The sequence below is a fragment of the Cervus elaphus genome, chromosome 30, assembly GCF_910594005.1.
Source record: "Cervus elaphus chromosome 30, mCerEla1.1, whole genome shotgun sequence".
Lineage (NCBI taxonomy): Eukaryota > Metazoa > Chordata > Mammalia > Artiodactyla > Cervidae > Cervus > Cervus elaphus.
Window position 1 is genome coordinate 50,427,363 of NC_057844.1, and position 22,262 is coordinate 50,449,624.

General features: G+C 37.3%; 1 long non-coding RNA gene and 1 other non-coding gene across 2 annotated transcripts; both read left to right on the plus strand.

Annotated features, from left to right (window-relative positions):
* Positions 1-419: 419 nt before the first annotated feature.
* LOC122687074 lies at positions 420-21,027 on the plus strand. The gene is made up of 3 exons (XR_006339008.1): positions 420-459; positions 6,176-6,177; positions 20,892-21,027. It is a non-coding gene; the product is annotated as an uncharacterized LOC122687074 (long non-coding RNA).
* On the plus strand, positions 9,200-9,306 carry LOC122687191. Its single transcript, XR_006339083.1, has one exon. It is a non-coding gene; the product is annotated as a U6 spliceosomal RNA (small nuclear RNA).
* Positions 21,028-22,262: the final 1,235 nt, after the last annotated feature.

Sequence of the window (22,262 nt, forward strand, 5' to 3'; positions counted from 1 at the left end):
TCCTCTCATAAGGACAGTAAATCCTATTGGATCAGGGCTCTTGTAAACTCATTTCACTTTAATTACTTCCATAAAAGCCCATCTCCAAGTATTACACTTCAGGGTAGGGCTTCAAAGTAAGAATATGGGGGGGGTGAGGGGGGAACATGGCATTCAGTCCATGATAGGCATGGTATATTATTGGTAGCATTGGAACTACTGACTGATATTTTATTTGGAATTTTTGCAATACTTATAAGTAATATTAGTCTGTAATTTCTTTCTTGTCCACTATATCAGGCTATATGTCAATATTATTTTTGCTTAACAAAATGAATTTAAAATGTTCTCCATCATTTATGAGCTAGAAAAAAAGAAAATGTTAGTAACTCAGTGTGTGTGACTCTTTGTGACCCCTTGGACTGCAGCCTGCCAGGATCCTCTGTCCATGGAATTCTCCAGGCAAGAATACTGGAGTAGGTTGCTATTCACTTCTCCAGGGGATCTTCCTGACCCAGGGACTGAACCTGGGTCTCTTGCATTGCAGGCAGATTCTTTACCGTCTGAGCCACCAGTGAAGCCCTTGATAACTGGTCTGTAAATATTTGACAGAATTATTTAGTGAAAACAGTTATCCCAAGTACTATTTTTCTGAAGCAGTTCCTTTACAGCTTTATTGCTTCTGTGAAAATGTATCTATTTAATCCTCCCAGCCTTATCAGGGTTAATTTTGGTAAAATAAATTTCTCTCTAAAAATATCTCTTTCTTGTATAGATATGTGCTTGAATTACTGGTGTCTGATCTAGATTTAGTCTAATTTCGAAAAATAGAGACTAGATTTTGACCAATCCTAGAAAAATAAAGATACCTGATTTTTTCTTATATTCAGAAATCAGGAAATAGATGCATCATAATGCTTTTTCATTGGAATAATCACTGTTTTTATTTATTTGCATCTTATTTATACTTTTTCTACTTTTTTATGGTTGTTCCTTAAAATCCTGCCAGGAGGCTGATGACAGACTCCTGAAGGTCAGCAATTTGTTCTCTCCACACTATATACTGCTATTATCTACAATACAGTGCAATACAGTAGATGTTTAATAAATATACATTGTTATGAAAAGCATCATGGACCCTAATACATGCATGACATTTCATAATAATCTTCTAGTAACATGTTATAATTCAGTGCCCCATACTGAGAAAAAAAATTGGTTTAAGGAGATATATCTTTGTATAAAACTTTTAATAGAATTGTAGCTATCCCATTTTGCTACACTCTGCAAATGACTCTAAATAATATATTTAGAGAGTCGCAATTGTCAAGAAGTATGAATAAAAAATGATAATTTGACATTTACAAGAGTGAAAGTTTTGCACCATTAACCACAAGCAGAGAAATATGTGACAATGAAAAAATATATGTCAAAGGAAATATTTATGAAATAGTTGGAGTTCAAGGGCATATACATTTAACAGCTGAGAGAAGTTTTCTGTTTTTTGCACATCCGTGTCAAAGATTGACTGCTACCTATTTTCCTTCAGCAAATGAGTGGCAATTTGGCTATTACCTGGGTTGGAATTCAGGGATCCATTAAAGCTTTCAAAATATCATTAATGGCAAGATCAGACATTTTTATGGAGGTAATCATTTCTTCAGATGGATCTTGTTAGCACATTTTCACACCCTATATTAGCATCATTATGGAACATGAAAACAAGGCAGATGCATCACCTTTAGGGTATCAAGTCAACACCAACACAGCAGTTTTATAAGTCACTGATCTGCTGTCAGCAGTGAGCAGTCTAACAGTGGGAAAGTGACCTTGAGATAAACTTCACATGTATCTGTAATGTTTCATTCATTATAGGCTCCTTAAAGTCTAAGATTTACAATGGAGACACCTTCAGATGAAAACATCACAAATAATTTGACATACTATGGCTTAAGAGCAAAAAATTCATTGGAAAATAATGAAGCATTTATTTCAACAGAAAGGAAGAATTTAGTTGCACTCTGTTAATTTATGTTTGGTCTATATTCACGGTTTTCTTGCTGGCTATATTTAATTAGTAACCAGACAGTTGAAATTAGTATGCCATTAAACTTTTAGACACATTTGCACAAGAAAATGAAATTTGCAAGCTAAGATTTAGAGTAACCGAGTCTGACTGTACCAAAAGTAACAAATTACGTTGAGCAAGCTCTTTAGAAATGTTTATTTTAACATGAGATCCTCTTCAATGAATATTCACATCCTTTGTGCCAAGAAAAGGAAAGCTTTCTGGGTCAGCATTAATTGTTCTGTATAGCTGTGTATGTATGACAGTAATCAGGAGACTTGAATATGTGTTATAGTTTAGACATACACACAGAAATACTTTAATAACTTGCATTTCACTTGGACAGCTCAAACTTCTTTTTTTCTGTTTCTGTGTGGCATGCTTGTGTGCTGACTGTAGCCCACCAGGCTCCTCTATCCATGGGATTCTCCAGGCAAGAATACTATAATGGGTTGCCATTTCCTCCTCCAGGGGATCTTTCTGACTTGGGGATTGACCCTTATCTCTTATGTCTGTTACATTGGCAGGAGGATTCTTTTACCACTAGCACCTGGGAAGCCCAAGACATACACACAAAAATACTTTAATAGCTTACATTTCACATGGACAGCATAGATACAAGAATAAAGTTATCTACATAATTCATAAATAAATTCACTAGGTATTTCAAGACTGTCATCTAGCTGTCTGTGTACTGTGGGAGACAGTCAAGAGGAAAAATATACTTCTACTTTGGTCTGAGATATTTTGTAATCAAGGAAAAACATTTGGGATTTGTTTTTCTAGAATTCATTTTTTATATTTACAACTCTTTTTTTATTGGGGTTGACTTTGTTTTGTATTTGTGGGCTCAGCCAGAGGCTAATCTCAGTCTGGTAGTAACTAAGGATTATTAGACTATGTCTGTAGTGCACTGATTTTATTGAGCTGAAATGTTCCATTGAGTCTTATATCGAGGGTAAGATCCATACTTTATAGATAAATTATTCAGGTGATTTTTTTTATTATTTTACCTTTACATAATATGCTCCATATGATTCCTTGCATACATTTCTTTCTTTCTTTTTTTTTTTTTTACAAACAGCTTATCGACCCAAACACACAGATATATTGGAACCTTTATGCATTGCTATTTTTAGGAGCCAAGTAGTGAAAACATTTCTGGTGAGATGGTGTTGGTATTATAGCAGTGAAATCTTGGCAATTCATTGAATTCATCTTTTTACCCACCCCCCCCCAATAGAATCTCATTTACTCCCTATCTCAATTCATGAGTTCACTGATTACCTGGTCTCTCAAATTGGAAATCCTGTTGTCATTCTCAACAGCTCTTCCTTCCTCAAACTTTATTCTCTCCCAATTCTGTCAATTCCCCCTATGGGGTAACTCCCAAACCACTCAGCTCCGTTCTTTCCTCAGTTTTAAAGATATATCCACCTGCAGGTTTCATGTGTGATTTCTGGGCCTTCATTTGTATGCCATGAAAAAGTATCTTCATGCAAGGGCGGGAAGAGGTCATTAGCATGGGAACAGGATTAACTGCTTTAACTAATCGGAATAAAATATTTTACTAAAAATATATCTCAAAATGGATCCTGGCACATCACTGGCTTTTGGCAGCATGGTTGAGAAATAAAAATGCTCTAAAATATTCCCCACTCTAAAAAAAAATAAATAAAATATTCCCCACTCTATTTCCAGTTATTGAGAACTATTTTGATTATTTCAGTCTCCTTCACACACACTTTACAGTTCTGCATTGCATGAGGATAAGGTCCAAACTCCTTGACAACTTATATGAAACTCATCCACATAATTCTTTGCACACTGAAGGATATCTATCTATCTACATATCTCTATATCTATCTGTCTATCTATCCCTGTGAATAAATAAATATGTATGAAATATATCATATAGGGCTTCCTTGGTGGCTCAGATGGTAAAGAATCTGCCTGCAAGGCAGGAGATATGGTTTGATCTCTGGGTCAGGGATCCCCTGGAGAAGGGAATGGCAACCACTCCAGTATTCTTGCCTGGAGAATTCCATGGACAGAGGAGCCTGAGGGCTACAGCCCATGGGGTCACAGAGTCGGGCACAACTGAGTGACTAACACTTTTGGTTTCGCTTTCTTTCATATATCATATATATACATATTTGGCATAGGTAGATATATACACAGTTGCGTGCATTCGTACATTGTAGGATATACACAATATGTGTAGTGGAGTATCAATGTATTGCATTTAGTTTTATTGAATATGAACTAGATAAGTATGAGAGGTTGGCATGAAACCGATTGTTGTCCATTTTGGTTAAATCAGCATGTTCCAGAGAGAGAAGTCAAAATTATACCACATCCATTTTGACTTTGTTTCAATTGCACTGTGGGAAGATGTACATCCACAGAGTAATTTGTGAAACATTTTACTTTCAATCTCTTACAGTCCTTTTTTTACTTTATAAACCTAATTTTATATTTTATTAATTTCAATAAAATGAGAATAAAGGTAGAGGTGTAAACAAAAAATAAGGGAGTCAAGGTAAAAACCGGAGCAGAGAGGGATGAAGGAGACATTGTAGAAATACTGTCATTGCAATCCAAGGCTGCTGGCTATAGACTAAACTTGTTATTCTGTTTCATTTTCTTTTTGAATTCTCTTTCCTGCCAAGTACTTTTCTCAATTCTAGTAAAATATTTCTTTTTAATAATTTAATATATTAATATAATAGTCAATAATTTAATTAATTAATTTAATAATTTAATACATTAAAAATTTAAAGGTAAATCCCACCTAAAGTTAATTTAACAATTTAAAGATCATTTATTTGACATTTATTGTCTTTTTGCTGAGATGGTCTTATTTATTTTTATTGAAGTATAGGTGATGCACAGTAATATTATATATGGCTACAAGTGTACAGTGTAGTGATTCACAGTTTTTAAACATTAAACTCATCGGGATGGGGAATACGTGTAAATCTATGGCTGATTCATATCAATGTATGACAAAACCCACTGAAATGTTGTGAAGTAATTAGCCTCCAACTAAAAAAAAAAAAAAAAAAACTCATGGTTACCAAAAGGGAAAAAAAAAAAATATTAATAGCTACATTGTAAAATCTTGGCCATATTCCCTGTGTTGTATAAAATATCCTTGTAGTTTATTTTATGCCTAACAGTTTGTACCTCTTAATCCTCCACCACTCGATTGCCCCTTCCTGCTTCCCTCTCCCCACTGGTAACTACTAATTTGTTCTCTATATCCATTAGTCTGATACTTTTTGTTTCATTTACTAATTTGTTGCATTTTTAAGATTCTACATATAAGTGATATCATACAGTATTTGTCTTTATTTGTCTAACATTTCACTTAGCATAATGCCCTCTAATTCCATATTTGTTGCTGCAAGTGGCAAAAATTCATTTTTTATGATTGAGTAGTATTCCATTCTGTGTATATGTGTGTGTGCATGCATGTGCATAACCATATCTTCTTTATCCATTCATCTGTTGATGAACACTTAGATTGCTCCCATATCATTAGTTCAGCTCAGTCGCTCAGTCATGTCCCACTCTTGGTGACCCCATGTACCGAAGCACGCCAGGCTTCCCTGTTCATCAACTCCAACTCCAGCTCCAACTCCTGGAGCTTGCTCAAACTCATTTCCATCGAGTTAGTGATGCCATCCAACCATCTCATCCTCTGCCATCTCCTTCTTCTCCTGCCTTCATTCTTTCCCAGCATCAGGGTCTTTTCTAATGAGTCAGCTCTTCAAATCAGGTAGCCAAAGAATTGGAGTTCCAGCTTCATCATCAATCATTCCAATGAATATTTGAAATTTATTTCCTCAGGATTAACTGGTTTGATCTCCTTGCAGTCCAAAGGACTCTCAAGAGTCTTCTCCAACAGCACAGTTCAAAAGCATCAGTTCTTCGGTGCTCAACCTTCTGCATGGTCCAACTCTTACAGTCATAATGACTTGCAAAAAACCATAGCTTTGACTAGACAGACCTTTGCCAGCAAGGTAATGTCTCTGTTTTTTAATATGCTGTATAGGTTTGTCATAGCTTTTCTTCCAAGGAGCAAGCATCTTTTAATTTCATGCCTGCAGTTACCATCTACAGTGGTTTTGGAGCCCAAGAAAATAAAGTCTGTCACTGTTTCCCCATCTATTTGCCATGAACTGATGGGACCAGATGCCAAGATCTTAGTTTTTGAATGTTGAGTTTTAAGCCAGGTTTTTCACTTTCCTCCTTCACTTTCATCAAGAGGCTCTCTAGTTCCTCTTGGCTTTCTGTTATAAGGGTGGTGTTATCTTCCTATCTGAGGTTATTGATATTTCTTCCGGCAATCCTGATTCCAGGTCGTGCTTTATCTAGCCCGGTACTTGAATGATGTACACTGTATATTAGTTAATTAAGCTAATTAATTAACTAATTAATATACAGCCTTGACATACTCCTTTCCCAATTTGGAACCAGTCCGTTTTTCTATGTCTGTTTCTAACTGTTGTTTCTTGAACTACATGAAAGTTTCTCAAGGGGCAGGTAAGGTGTTCTGGTATTCCCATCTCTTTAAGAATTTTCCATGGTTTGTTGTGAGCCACACAGTCAAAGGCTTTAGCATAGTCAATTAAGCAGATTTTTTTTTTTTAATTCTCTTGTTTTTTCTATGATCCAATCGATGGTGCCAGTTTGACCTCTGGTTCTTCTGCATTTCCTAAATCCAGCTTGAACATCTTGAAGTTCTTGGTTCACATACTGTTGAAGCCTAGCTTGGGGAACTTTGAGCATTACTTTGCTAGCGTGTGAGAAGAGTGTAATTGTGCAGTAGTTTGAACATTCTTTGGCATTGCCTTTCTTTGGGATTGGAATGAAAACTGACCTTTTCCAGTTCTGTGGCCACTGCTGAGTTTTCCAAATTTGCTGGCATATTGAATGCAGCAATTTCACAGCATCTTCTTTTGGGATTTGAAATAGTTCAACTGAAATTCCTTCACCACCACTAGCTTTGTTCATAGTGAGGCTTCCTAAGGCCCTCTTGAGTTCGCCTTCCAGAATGTCTGGCTCTAGGTTAATGATCACACCATCTTGGCTATCTGTGTCATTAAGATCACTTTTGTATAGTTCTTCTGTAATATTCTTGCCACCTCCTCTTAATATCTTCTTTTTCTGTTAGGTCCATACCATTTCTGTCCTTTATTGTGCCCATTTTTGCATGCAACATTCCCTTGGTATCTCTGATTTTCTTGAAGAGGTCTCTAGTCTTTCCCATTTTATTGTTTTCCTTTATTTCTTTACATTGACCACTTAGGGAGGCTTTCTTATCTCTTCTTGCTATTCTTTGGAACTCTGCATTCAGATGGATACATTTTTCCTTTTCTCCTTTGCCTTTCACTCCTCTTCTTTCATAGCTGTTTGTAAGGCCTCCTCAGACAACCATTTTGCTTTTTTTGCATTTCTTTTTCTTGGTAATGGTCTTGATCACTGCCTTCTGTATAATGTCAAGAAGCTCTGTCCATAGTTCTTCAGGCACTCTGTCCATCAGATCTAATCTCTTGAATCTATTTGTCACTTCCACTGTACAGTCATAAGGGATTTGATTTAGGTCATACCTGAATGGTCTAGTGGTTTTCCCCACTTTCTTCAATTTAAGTCTGAATTTTGCAGTGTGGAGTTCATGATCTGAGCCACAGTCAACTCCTGGTCTTATTTTTGCTGACTGTATAGAGTTTCTTCATCTTTGGCTGCAAAGAATATAATCAATCTGATTTCAGTATTGACCATCTGGTGATGTCCATGTAAAGAGTCTTCTCTTGTGTTGTTGGAAGAGGGTGTTTGCTATGATATTAACTCCTTATTGGTCATCATATTTGCAAATATTTTCTTCCAGTCCATAGGTTGTCTTTCCATTTTGCTTATGGTTTCCTTTACTATGTGAAAGTTTTTAAGTTTAATTAGGTCCAATTTGTTTATATTTACTTTCATTTCCTTTGTTTCAGGAGACAGAGCAAAAATATATCGCTGCAATTTCTGACATTTATTATTTACAAAGCAGTGTTCTAGGGGCTAACAATTATAATTCCAACAATTCATGAAATAGTTTTAAAGGTATATACACAAACATCTCTGTGAAAAACAGGGAGACAGTGATTCATCCTCCTCCTGTTCTCTGAGTTTTAGGGAATGGACCCTTAGCCACTCAGAGACCAAGTTATAAATCTTGAAGATTAATTTACCTGCTTCCTCCTATTTTCTACTTCAAAAACAGTCACCAAATCCTGTGAACCCTAGTTTCTATCATTCACCTCTACTGTTACATGGCATCCTCTATCTATCTAGCTACCTACCCCTCATATTCATACATAAATAAATTCTTATTCCTTCTTTATTTTTAACCCATCATCATATATAATTGATTTTATCACCAAAACAGTAAATCTAAATGTATCTTACCATTATTATAATTATTAACTCTACAAAACACCAGAGTAGATGTCTTAAAAAGCAGATTGAACCATGTCCACTTTGGGGTTGAATGCAAACTTTCACCATTACCTGTAAGAATCTGCATGGTCTTGCCTCTTCTGTTACTCATCTAATTAGCACATATATTTTGAGGACTCATGGTATGCCAAGTTAGACACTGGATATACAAGAGTAAGACATTTATGCTTTCTTTTAACCAACTTGTATTCTAGTGGAAGTTTTAGAAATAAGTATTTTAAATTACAAAAAAGTAATTACATTGTGATACATTTTATGAATATCATAAAACAAGTAAGTTTAATTCTAAGCCATAATATGGAGAGGGAATGCCCATTTGAGATAGGGTATCAGATGGTAAGGGATCACGCAAGGTGAAAAGATATAAAAATGAGATGGAGCCAATCACAGGATGGGTGAGGACAAAGTGTTCCACACAAAAGGATCTAAATGTGCAAAATTCCTAAAATGAGGACCAAAAAGAGGGCCTGAGTGTCTAGATCAAAGTGATATAATGGGAGAAGTTCAGAGAAAGTGATAGAGATATAGGTAAGAGATTGTATTCATTTTCTATTTTGCTGACAAAGGTCTGTACAGTCAAAGCTATAATTTTTCCAGTAGTCAAGTAGGGATATGAGAGTTGGGTATAAAAAAGGCTGGGTGGTGCTCGCTTCGGCAGCACATATACTAAAATTGGAACGATACAGAGAAGATTAGCATGGCCCCTGCGCAAGGATGACACGCAAATTCGTGAAGCGTTCCATATTTAAAAAAAAAAAAAAAAAACCAATTTCATAAAAAAAAAAAAAAAAAAAAAAAGGCTGGGTGCCAAGAATTGATACTATTGAATTGCCATGCTGGAGGAGACCCTTGAGAGTCCCTTGGACAGCTAGGAGATCAAACTAGTCAATCCGAAAACAAGTTAAGCCTGTATATTCATTGGAAAGACTGATGCTGAAGCTGAAGCTCCAAAACTTGGCCACATGATGAAATGAGCCAACTCATTGGAAAAGACCCTGATGTTGGGAAAAACTGAAGGCAAAAGGATAAGGGGGCTGTAGAGAAAGATGGTTAGATAGCATCACTGATTCAATGGATATGAGTTTGAGCAAACTCTGAGGAGATAGTGAAGGACAGGGAATCCTGGCATGTTGTAGTCCATGGGGTTGCAAAAAAATTGGACATGATTTAGAGACTGAACAACAATAACAACAAAAATTTCTGTAAAACAAACTGTCATAAAATTAGTGGCTTAAAGCAATGTACATTTATCTAACTCACAGTTTCCATGGATGAGCATTCTGGATGTAGCTAAACTGGGTCATGGCTCAGAGTCTTAGTCTTATGAAGCTGCTCTCCTGCCACTGACCAATGTTTTCCTTCAGGAGCTCAGCTCACATGGTTGTTTGCAAATTTCATTTCCGTGTTCTGGGACTGAGACCCTTATTTTCTAAGGCCAGGGGCAACCCTAGCTCCCAAATGACTCTCAAAGTTCCTTGCCATATGGCCTTCACAAGGCTGTCTCATTACATGGAAACTGACTTCTTCAAGGACAGCAAGGGCATCTCTCATTCTAGACTGCAGTGATAAGAGTGTTTTAGAATGTAACATAATGATGGAATGACTGTTGTATTATCTTTGCCAGATTCCATTGGTTAGGAGAAAATCACAGTTTGTACCAAAGGGTTCAGTTGTGTAAATTATGGTAAGGAATTTGAATTTGTTCTAAGTGAAATAGGATTTTGCAGAAAAGAAGGAGGAAAGAAAGACAAAATCATGTTTCAGGGAATTATGACAAAAGAAGGAGCTAATTCTGTTTTGTGGCTCAGAGAAGATTTCTTGGAGAAGGTGGCTCTATGGTAATAGAATAGTGGATAAATACAAAAAGAGGTGACATCAGATAATATCTGTGTAGGGACTGCAGGTAGATTGAGGGAGAGCAAGTAACACACACATGGAGTATTCAGGATGAAAAGTGAAAGTGAGAGTCGCTCAGTGGTGTCTGACTCTTTCTGACCCCACACTGCAGTCTGCCAGGCTTCTCTGTCTGTGGGATTCTCCAGACAAGAATGCTGGAGTAAGTTGCCATTCTCTTCTCCAGGGAATATTCCTGACCCAGGGATCAAACCCGGGTCTCCTGCATCGCAGACAGATTCTTTACCATCTGGGCCACAAGGGAAGCCCCAGTATTCTGGATGAATAATTTCAAACATGAATAGAAACCAAGTGAATGTGAATATAGTTGGTAATTTTGTATCGTCTTAAAAGGAATCTATGTTATTAGACATGCTAGTTTGGAAGATAAGCCTGGAGTTGACAATAGGGAGAATGAATTGAAGAAAGAACTTGGAACTGGTAAGAAGCCACTACTTCTGGTGAATTTTTAAGAACATTTTAAATACATTTTGAAACCACTGAACTGCACAACATGTGCAGTGTCAGAAAAATTGTATTTATTTCTTTTCCAACCACATTAATTGAGGTATGATTGACATAAAAAGAACTGTAGATACTTACCATATATAACTCGATGTGTTTGGAGAAGTGTACAACCATGAAACCATTATCACAATTAGTGTCATAAACATATTCATCATCTCCAAAAATTTCCTCCCACTATCTCTCCTTTTTTTGAACAATTTTCTTTAAAAAGGGCTGCAGCCTAAAAAGAGCTGTAACTGGAATAAAACGTTCCTTAGTTTGCTTGCACGGATTCTTTTGAAGGACCGTGGTTTTAAGGGCATGTCAAAAAACTAGGTGCCCTATCTTTAATTGGAAATTTTCAGTTTTAGGTGAAAGGAAGTGGAGTAAGAAACTAGGACTTGTTTTTATACTAGGTAGAAAATACTGCATTTCTGTGGGACTAGAAGCCTGGCTGCCCTGCTTATCTTTGCATCCTCAGTCATTAACATATTCTCGATGATTCCAAAATATTTAAAAAATAGACAAGTAATTAAACAAGGCATAATATCAAAGCATCTGCCTGCAATGCGGGAGATGTGGGTTCAATTCCTGCATCAGGAAGATCCCCAGGAGAAGGAAATGGCAACCCACACCAGTATTCTTGCCTGGAGAATCCCATGGACAGAGGAGCCTGGAGGGCTGCAGTTCCTGGATCACAAGAGTCGGACACGACTTAGCACTATCTTTCCTTCTTTCTAATATCAAACAAATATTTCAGCCGTCAGACGACTACCACTTTCCACTCTGTTCTCTCTCCTTTACCTTTTTTTTCCTTCCTAATATCCAAATTCATTATTAAATTTCTAGTCTAAAAATCTTTATGCATTTTTATCTTGTTTAATGTTTGAATGAAATTATATAGATTGCCGTATCCACAGACTCTATGTGATGTGTGAGATCATTCACAGTATGTAAGGCAAGATCATGTCAATTGCTTCAGTACTAATGATGACTATACTCTGATTTGCACTGTCTTTGAAACTAAATTTTGATGATTCCTCATCTCACAACTATTTAATGCCAAACTACATTCTGGATTATGAAAGAATACACCCTAGGATATTATTTCTGAGCTACTAAGTAATGATTGTGAGATAAGATAAAAGGTGAAACTGATGTTTACTAGTGCATGAATAAAGGTATGTTTGATATTTTATTCAACACAAATATTTGAATATCCTTTCTGGGATTTTCTAAATAAATAGCATATTAGCATTTAGAATTGTTTAAAATATGTATGTGTACTCCTTCATTCACTTTCATGAATATTAACAAGGAATGAGGCTATTTTTTTCACTTGATGGGATTCTGGCAAATAAGATATTTCTCTTCCCTTAGCGCTGTGTTTGCCATCTAAGAATAATAAATAATTGTTAAATAACTGCATGCTCAGTGGCTTCAGTCGTGTCCAGCTCTTTGCCACCCCATGAACTGTAGCCTGCCAGGCTCCTCTGTCCATGTGATTTCCCAGACAAGAATAATGGAGTGGGTTGCCATTTACCTTTCCAGGGGATCTTTCCAATCCGGGGACTGAACCCTCATCTCCCTCATTGGCAGGCAGATTCTTTACCACTGAGCCACCTGAGAAATCCTAATAATTCAAATGAATCTGTATTTCTCTGTCACTGTGGGTTGAGAAAATTACTCAGAATTAATAATACAGACTTCACAACAACTGCTTCACTCTGGATAGTTTAATATTTAAATGAATATTTTATATATGTAAACATTGTGTAATATTCAGTATCTGCCTTGATAAATTATTTCCTTTTTAAGAAAATTAAGATTATATGTGAGAAAGAGGGTTTAAGTAGAATTCAGTCAAAATATAGGACATTTGTGATTAAAAAACCCTTGAGAATTTTTTAATGTGGCTTAGTGTACTAGGAGGTTTGACACTGTAAAAATGTTTAGCACCTGGGTTAACTGCAGAAAATCGGAAGCCAACCCAAAGACTGCCATGACACCCAGAGCTTCATCAGCTTCTGAATGTGGACATGTGTGAAGGCTGTTCTAGTGAAAATTACTTACCATGGATAAACTTTTGTGATGATAAGCTGTAATTCTTTTTATTAAAAATGAGGATTTTTCATCACAAAAGGATATTCTGCTTATGAATAATTTGAACAATTCAGAATAAGATAAAATTGAAGAAAAACTCATCGATAGCCTTACCATCTGGGAATAAGCACTCTAACTTTGCTACCTTTCTTTTCAGTATTTCTATGCACCATTTTTTATCCAGCTGTGTTTATATATGATATGAATAGGTTTATAGGAATCTAGGGGAAAGCTATAAAATTTGAAAAACATGCACAGGATAAGGAAGAAACCCCAGAATTCTATAAACAGATATAACCTCTTAAATGAGTTTTCTGAGTTTCTTTTTTTTTCCCCTATGACTATGGACATCATCTTTTATATTCTGATTGTGAAGGTTAGTAATCAGAGGGATATTTTTGATAGAAGAAACTATCCTCTGAGACTTGTTGAGAGAGGACATTTCTGTGAGTAGCTTGATTTATTAGTTTTTCTTGATGAACAGAAATAAGGATAAGTTTAAAACACAAGGTTTAAAAATATGAAACAACATAAGATTTAAAAATATGAAAAATGTTTTCCCAGGGTCCTTGGGAATGAAAATGTATTTCTTTATACAATCTGACTTTGTTAAGAAAAACTCTTTCAGTGTCCCAACCAGTTTAATGAAAATAATATTGCATAGGGCTTAAGATCAAATCCAGTCTCTGCCATTTGGTAGCTGAGTGACCTTGGACAAGATAATCTGTCTGTGCTTCATGTTCACATCGATAAAGTGGGGGTTGATGAGTCAGTACATGTGAACTGCTTAGAAGAGTGCTTGCCATTTCATAAGTGCTATATACAGGCTAGTAAGTTTAGGGGAAGAACAGTAACTTCTACTGTTTAAATGAGTTGTACTTGGCAGTAGGGGGCTTCCCAGGTGGTGCTAGTGGTAAAGAGCCCATCTGCCAATGCAAGAGACGTAAGAGACATGGGTTCAGTCCCTCAGTTGGGATGATCCCTTGGAGGAGCTCATGGAAACCCACTTCAGTATTCTTGCCTGGAGAATTCTCATGAACAGAGGATCCTGGCAGGCTACAGTCCTAGGGCTACACAAACAGTAGGACACGACTGAGGCAACTTGGCACACACACAGGCAACAGTAGACATTGTATGGACTATGCATATGAAGCATACAACGGAAAACATTTTGTTGGGGACTAGCAAAGGAGTTACAGAGAAGGCGATGGCACCCCACTCCAGTACTCTTGCCTGGAAAATCCCATGGACGGAGGAGCCTGGTAGGCTGCAGTCCATGGGGTCGCTAAGAGTCGGACATGACTGAGCGACTTCACTTTCACTTTTCACTTTCATGCATTGGAGAAGGAAATGGCAACCCACTCCAGTGTTCTTGTCTGGAGAATCCCAGGGACGGGGGAGCCTGGTGGGCCGCCGTCTATGGGGTCGCACAGAGTCGGACACAACTGAAGTGACTTAGCAGTAGCAGTAGCAGCAAAGGAGTTAAAATAGAAAAGAAACAGCTGAACCTAGTTTTGATACCAGGCTATTGTAATTAATCTAAACTTGATGTGTTAGTTCAAACACAGAAAGGAAAGGTTTTATGTTCTGAGAGAATAGCATTGAAACAAGTATACTATCAAGGGTGAAACAGATCACCTGCCCAGGTTGGATGCATAAGACAAGTGCTCAGGGCTGGTGCACTGGGAAGACCCAGAGGGATGGGATGGGGAGGGAGGTGGGAGAGGGGATCGGGAAGGGGAACACATGTAAATTCATGGCTGATGCATGTCAATGTATGGCAAAAATCACTATAATACTGTAAAGTAATTAGCCTCCAACTAATAAAAATAAATGAGTCTAAATTTATGCAAGACATTTAGAACTTGTAGCAATCTTGGGGAAGAATCTTGGGGATTCTTGGGGAAGAGGAGACAGGTGGGCTACAGTCCATGGGGTCCCAAAGAGCCAGACAAGACTGAATGACTAAGCATGAGCCTCAGTACTGTAAATAGAGATAACCACTTCAATTTCAAAGGTCTTTGTACAGATGAGATTTACAAGTGCTCAGCCACTTAGTTGTGTCCAACTCTTTGTGACCGCATGGATTGTAGCCTGCCAGGCTCCTCTGTCCATGGAATTTCCCAGGCAAAAATACTGGAGTGTTGCCATTTCCTTCTCCAGGGAAACTTCCTCACCCAGGGTTCGAAGCTGCATCACCTGCGTTGGCAGGCAGATTCTTTACTACTGTGCCACCGTAATTTACATCAAATACTGGACCTGAACTAAGCACCTAAGAAGTAATAACTGCTATTATTGTGAAGAGTAATAATAATAATTTTTAATAATTCTAAAACTCTCTGTATCTTTGAGTTCTTAAATTTATCTTACCTCTAAGACAACTAGAGTAGATTTAAATCTTTGGTTTCAAACAAAAATTTGTGATGGTGCTTTTTGACTTTTTCTGTACTTGAGAATCTATTTCTGATTCTTTTTCAGATGAAAAACCATCTGAATGTGCAAGTATTTCCTCTCTCCCAACTCATTTTCTCAAAGTATTATAGCCATGTTTCCACTCTCTCCTTTTTGAAAGAGGAGAAGTCTGAGGTTTGGTTTTTGTAAGAAATCTGATTGTTTTCCTGGAGCTTATAGGATTTAAAAAAATTTTTAATGTGTTCTTTGTCCCAGTAAGACATCACCTCTTTTTATTGATTTCACATGGAAAGTTATGATCCTGTTTTAGATCTCCTTACATTTTTCCAAATTAGTTTTTTTAAAACTGTCTTTCAATACTTTTCACCCATTCTATCCATATTTCTCACCCATCTCAGCCATCCTCAGAAGAATGACCTCTACACATTTTTCCTTTGCCTGCCCTTGTTTGCTTTGAGTTAATAGCTTTTTCAAGTTATTCCTTTGATTTATGTATTTAATTTTCCTTGGTGTCATCGAAAATGTAAATTTAACATATTGTATTATTATTTCTCTTTCTGACTCTTCCTTATCTCACTCTTCTCTCTTTAAATCACTTATGTTCGTTTTAGCTAGTTATTTCCATATAACTTTCTATTGATCTTGCATTGAGGTCATCATGTCTTCTTGCTTTCTAATATAGATGTCAAACCCTACAGCTTTTTGGTCCTTAAATTACTTCTTAACAAGTAACTTTTCTTTTTAAAATGTTTGTTTATTTATTTAGCTATGCTGGGTTTTAGTTGCACCTTATGGGATCTAGTTCTCTGACCAAGGATTGAACCTGGGCCTCCTGCATTGGGAGCACAGAGCCTAAGCCGCTGGGCCACCAGGGAAGTCCCATTAATAAGCAATGTTTTATTCCTAAAGAAGAAGTAGCACTGATTCTGATTCTAAAGGATGGGTTTCCTTTCTTCTTTTTTTCAGTGAAGGAATTTGTTTTACAGTCTTTATTTTATTCTCTCTGTCCATGGAATTTTCCAGGCAAGAATACCAGACTGGGTAGCTATTCCCTTCTCTAGGGGATCTTTTGACCTAGGGATCCAACCCAGATCTCCTGCATTGCAGGCAGATTTTTTGCCATCTGAGCCATCAGGGAAGCCCAGGTACACATAGAAAACTATCACCTTGAACTCTCTTGCCTCCTCGCCTCTATTTTCACCTGTATCTTCGACTTCACAGAGATATATCTACCAGGATTCATAATCTTAATACAGTGACTGATGAGAAATACTGATGAGAGATACAATTGAAGCATCCAGAATGCTGGAGTCACAAATACAGAATAAACATTAGTAGCATAGCTGCCCGGTGTTTTGATTAGCATGGGTCCTGAGTGAATGAATAATGCAGGATATAGCTATTTACTTTTACAGGGACAGTGAATTATGTTGCTGGCAGTGTTAAAGGGGTATTTCAGTCTTTGACTGTTTCAATCGATTTGAGTTAATCTTGCTGTCAATGGAAATTGCTTCCATATTCTGATCATTCATTGCATGCAAGTCCTACCTAACAGTGGTGTTTGTGTGTGTGCATGTGTGTGTGTGTTGATGATATTGTTGTCATCATCTACAGATGTATTTTTCAATAAAAATTAGGGGAGTCTGTGTTGGGGACTTATCACTTAAAGCCAGAAATACACACTTTCCTTTTAAGCATGATAAATGGATGTGTGATCTGAGACTGCCAGAGAAAGTTGAGCTCACTGTAAACATTGTTTACTTGATGTACATGAATGGAAGGTTCTCACACAGGTTTCATTCATTTACTCCCTCATCCAATTCAGTTTCACAGGTATATTTTTGTACTTTGTCTTTTTTTTTTTTTGGAGATACCCTGCCTCATGAAGCGTATTTACTTATCACTTATGAATCTCTTGTTTCAGTATCAGCCATGTAGAACAAAGGACCACATTAAATAGCATGAAGAGAAAATAGATAGTGAGAAGCTGTATATAGTCCTCTTTGACTTAATTTCAATATCTACCTTCCTTGCCCTAGCTTACCATACATAGGAGTATCTAGGTAGTATGGGGCAAGGAGGAACAGTGTTCCAGTTATGTTTGGTTTATATTTAACTTAATTGCATTCCTGCTAAAAAAGATGAACATGATTTATAAATACCTTCCACAGCTATTCTGAACACTCTTTTTCTACCTCTTTTTCTCTTTTTTCTTTCCACTCTTAGTCCCACCGACCCTGATTACACTATTTTCCTTTTCTATCAGAGATAAGGTAAAGAAGAAGAAAAAATTCAAGAAGAAAGAGGAGTAGGAGGGCAAAGAGAATTAAAATTGAATTTTTCTTGACCTGTCTTCTTGTTTACACTTCACATCCTGAAATGATAGGATAAGCTATAGGATTATCCTTTCAGACTACAGAGGAGTAAACTTGGGTGTGAATAAGCTTCTGTATAACAGAATAAGGAATCCAATAAATCTGAATAGGAAATGAGTTTAAAATATGTATTATGATTTTAACATTTATTTTAGATGCAAGTCGTTCACAGCCTGCTTTGTGTTCATGTGTAAAGATATTTGTTTTTGTAAATCCACAGTGATCCTTTGTAGATCTTTATATAAACCCTTGCTATTGCCTCATTCCTGTGGGATTGTTGAATAACGTAGACGTCAGGATTCCTGGTTATCTGTTTCCTCATGGTGCAGATAAAAACTGAGTTCCCCAAGTCGTAGGAGAATTGGGGGCTAGAATTGAGAATAAGATCTTGATTGCAGGTTGTACTTCTTTTACAATCTGTTTGAAAAGTATCCTAATATTTATATTTTAGCCTTATAAAGCACTGAAGTAGATGTGAGACCAATGCACTATTTTAGAGAAGCCAGGATTTTAGTACCCCGGTTGTATTTTCACAACAATAGGCTGCCTCAAATCAGAGATGGATAGTGTCAGGATTTAGCATGAGTTTTAGGCTTCACCAGAATCAAGATGTCAGCAGTAAAAAGCTTGTCTCCTTCTACTCATGAATTAATTATCTCAAACAGTTTGAATTTAATGACTGTAGAGTATGAAACCTCCTTGGCAGTCCAGTACTTAAGACTTCACCTTCCAATGCAGGGGGTGCAGGTTTGATACCTGGAAGGGGAGCTAAGACCCCACATACCTCATGGTTAAAAAACCAAAACATAAAACCAAGGCAGCATTGTAACAGATCAATATAGACTTCATAAATGGTTTGCATCAAAAAAATATTAAAAAAAAGACTATAGAGTATAAATTGACTAAATTTTCTCCTAAGACAGCTGCCAGAGAGATGGCTGGGGAATCTGTTTTGAGATTCCTTGTCTTCACTTTCATTTGAAGATTTAATTAGAAGCATAGCTGTTGCTGATATAATGAAAGTTGAATTTGAGGCCCACTTGAGTCTGGCTGGTGGAAAGAGTCTCTGGTGAAGCAGTGTCAGAAACATGCATTTACTTTAACTTCTCTCTTACTTCCAGAAGCAAGTTTTACCAAACAGAAATAGAATTCATGCAATGTGTTAACAGTGATTATGTATAAAACTGTCACTCACCAAGGAAGACCTTGTAATTAAATTAGTAGAAGTGACTGCATTTTTAGAGCTAAAGTTTAAACGATTCCTATGTACGTAGCCTGCTGATCTCAGCACACTACTACTTGGACATCTTGTCTTTGACCTCAGATGGCAACATAAAAATTACCTCATCATTCAATATGAAAAATCCGATTGACCTATCTGTTTAGGTAGGCTGATCCCTGCCTTAGAATTAACCATGGATGTCCTTCCTAAATGACTTTTGACTGGGCTAGCACCTTTAAATCCCATTTTTTCACACCACATTTAAGTTTCCTTAGTCAAAATGTTTGAGAATATATGCACGAAAAGACTTAAAGGCTAATACACATTGCCACGAGCTAATAAACATGGCACTTGACTTTTAAGGAAAAAACAGAAATTAGAGACTCACACTTTATGTGTCATTCCCAGCTCCTCTCTGCATGTTGTAAATGGTCAGGCTCTCTGGTGTGAATGGATCATAGCTCCACATTTGCCTAGCCAACATCATCTGTAGTGACACCATCAGAACCAATATCACCATCACTGACAGCACACATCTTTCTCTGCAGAGCAGCTATTGCATTTCTGTGCAGCAGGTAATATCCTGACCTCCTGGTTATTGAGCATCCATTGTTACCTGATTCAACAGTGGAGATGTGGGCTGGTGTGCTTAATATGGCTGACAGACACAAGCCAGGCAGCAAGAAGGCAAACCTATGAACATTCTACCATCTCCCCACTGAAACTTCTACAGCAGCAAATGGTGAATGGATTAATACTATTGGTCAAATTTCATGCTTTCAGGGGGACCTGTGATTGTTTTCAGTGTTTGGTTTCTCGAGACTGAATCCCAACCCAGCAGTTTCCTCCACCACGTTTTGCTTCCTTTACATCCCTTTCCTTTTGCAGATCCTAATCCCATGAGGACTCCCTAATAACCATCCACCTGGCTAATCTCTACTTCAAAATCTACTTCCCCAATTGTCCAGCCTGCCAGCAGACCATGTGTAATACCTTCCTTGCTTTTGGTACTGGGTCATGCATTAGATATCTAAAGTTCTAGGACAGTGCTTCTTTTTTTTTCTGATTTCTAATAATAAAATTCCTCTGGTTGTGCTGGGAGTGTAGTTTTCTGATGTTGGCTTTTATGGTCTCTTTCTCTAATGCAGCATAAGTCCAAGCAAAATAGCTTGTCTACACTTTGCAGATTCATTCAATCCATTGACTATTCAAGGAAATTGAACTTGTTATTTATGGCTTCCTTGGATAAATATTTTTTTTAAAAAAATTAATGTTTGTAAATAATTTGAGCTCACTGGAAAAGTTTGACAGGTTATTTAACAGGACATTGAATGGTATGGAGAGATAGCATTATTTCAACTGTTTGATGTTTTAGCTGTCCTTAGGAAGGCTCTTTATTCATGGAAATAGCCTAATTTTAAGTGCATTATATTTTGCCTTTAAAAAGTATACTATTAAACAGAAAACATTGCAACTGTACTCTTTGAGTTCAAAAAGAAGAGCAGAAGTCAAGATATGAGGGAAAAAAAGATAGTGATAGGCATTTTTGAGTAAAATTTAGATTATTATACTACTTAACATTAAATGAAAACTTTGTAAGCAAAAACTGGCAAAAGATGGGCTCAAAACAAAGGGGATATTTTCTCATCAACAGTCTCTGAGTCCATGTATCTTGATGGTATCTTGAAATGGGAAAAGCAAAAGTGGACCATTGAGACATTCATTGTGGAAAACACCAGACAAATATTTCTACATCTTATAGAACATTTTAATTTTTGCATGATGAAAGAATGCACACCGAGGATCAATTATCTAAATTAAGGGTGCTTCCCTGGCAGTCCAGTGGTTAAGACTTTACCTTCCAATGTAGGAGGTACAGGTTCACTCCCTGGTCAGGGAGCTAAGATCCTACTTGCCTTGCAGCCGAAAAACCAAAGCATCAAACAGAAACAATATTGTAATAAATTCAATAAAGATTTTAAAAATTGTTCACATCAAAAAAAATCTTTAAAAAAATTATCTAAATTAGGGGCACATGGGTGTTCAGTGGCTCAGTCATGTCTGACTCTTTGCAACCCCATTGACTGTAGCCTGCCAATCTCCTCTATCCATGGACTTTTTCAGGCAAGAATAGCTTTCTTTTAATGTGTGTGGGTTAGTCACTCAGTCGTGTCTGACTCTTTGTGATCCCATGGACTGTATAGACTGCCAGACTCCTCTGTCCGTGGAATTCTCCAGGCAAGAATACTGGAGTAGGTTGCCATTCCCTTCTCCAGGGGATCTTTCTGACCCAGAGATGGAACCTGGGTCTCCTGCATTACAGGCAGATTCTTTACTATCTGAGCTACCAGAGAAGCCTGGTGGACACTAGTTTTGAGGCATTCTCATCCCCTCCCAGCCAGCCTTCAATTGCCAGAAGTTTTATATGACCTTTTGGTACCAGGCTTATTTATCTCAATGGCCTGAAGGAACAGGACAGTTGTCCTACTTAAAAATTGATGAGTTATAGAGTAATATAAGGATCAAGAAAACAGAAGCAAGACCGACTTGATGGCACATACTTGGCATGCAACGTTATTTTGTTTCAGTGAAATTTTATGTAAAAAGGTGGCAGGGCTTCCCAGGTGGCTCAGTGGTAAAGAATCTGCCTGCCAATCCAGGAGACATGGGTTTTATCCCTGGGTCCAGAAGATCCCCTGGAGGAGGAAATGGCAACCCACTTCAGCATGCTTGCCTAGGAAATCCCACGGACAAAGGAGCCTGGCAGGCTACAGTCCCTGGGGTCACAAAGAATCGGACACAACTTAGCTACTAAAACAACAATATGCTGTCCTGCATCACATTCCTAGGCTTCAGGAACATATGAAAATTTGTGATGAAGCCAAAGAAGAAAGAATATCTGAGCATTAAGCAGAAGCTAACGTTTATTGCCTTTCTGTTTCTGGCACAATTCTAGATGCTTTCATCTCTGTCTCCTTAGGACCCACGAGAGGCTTGAATTATTGAGCTCATGTTACAGAGAAGTTAGTAACTCAGCTGATATCACACAGTTATGAAGAGGAATCAAGATTCAAAGCAAGGACAGTGAGACTTCAAAACCCACATGTAGTCTTTCTATTATACCAAAGGTAATGATCACATGCATTTGTACACCCTCCTTGGCTCTCCAGGCCTCTTATTCTCCCTTCCCTTT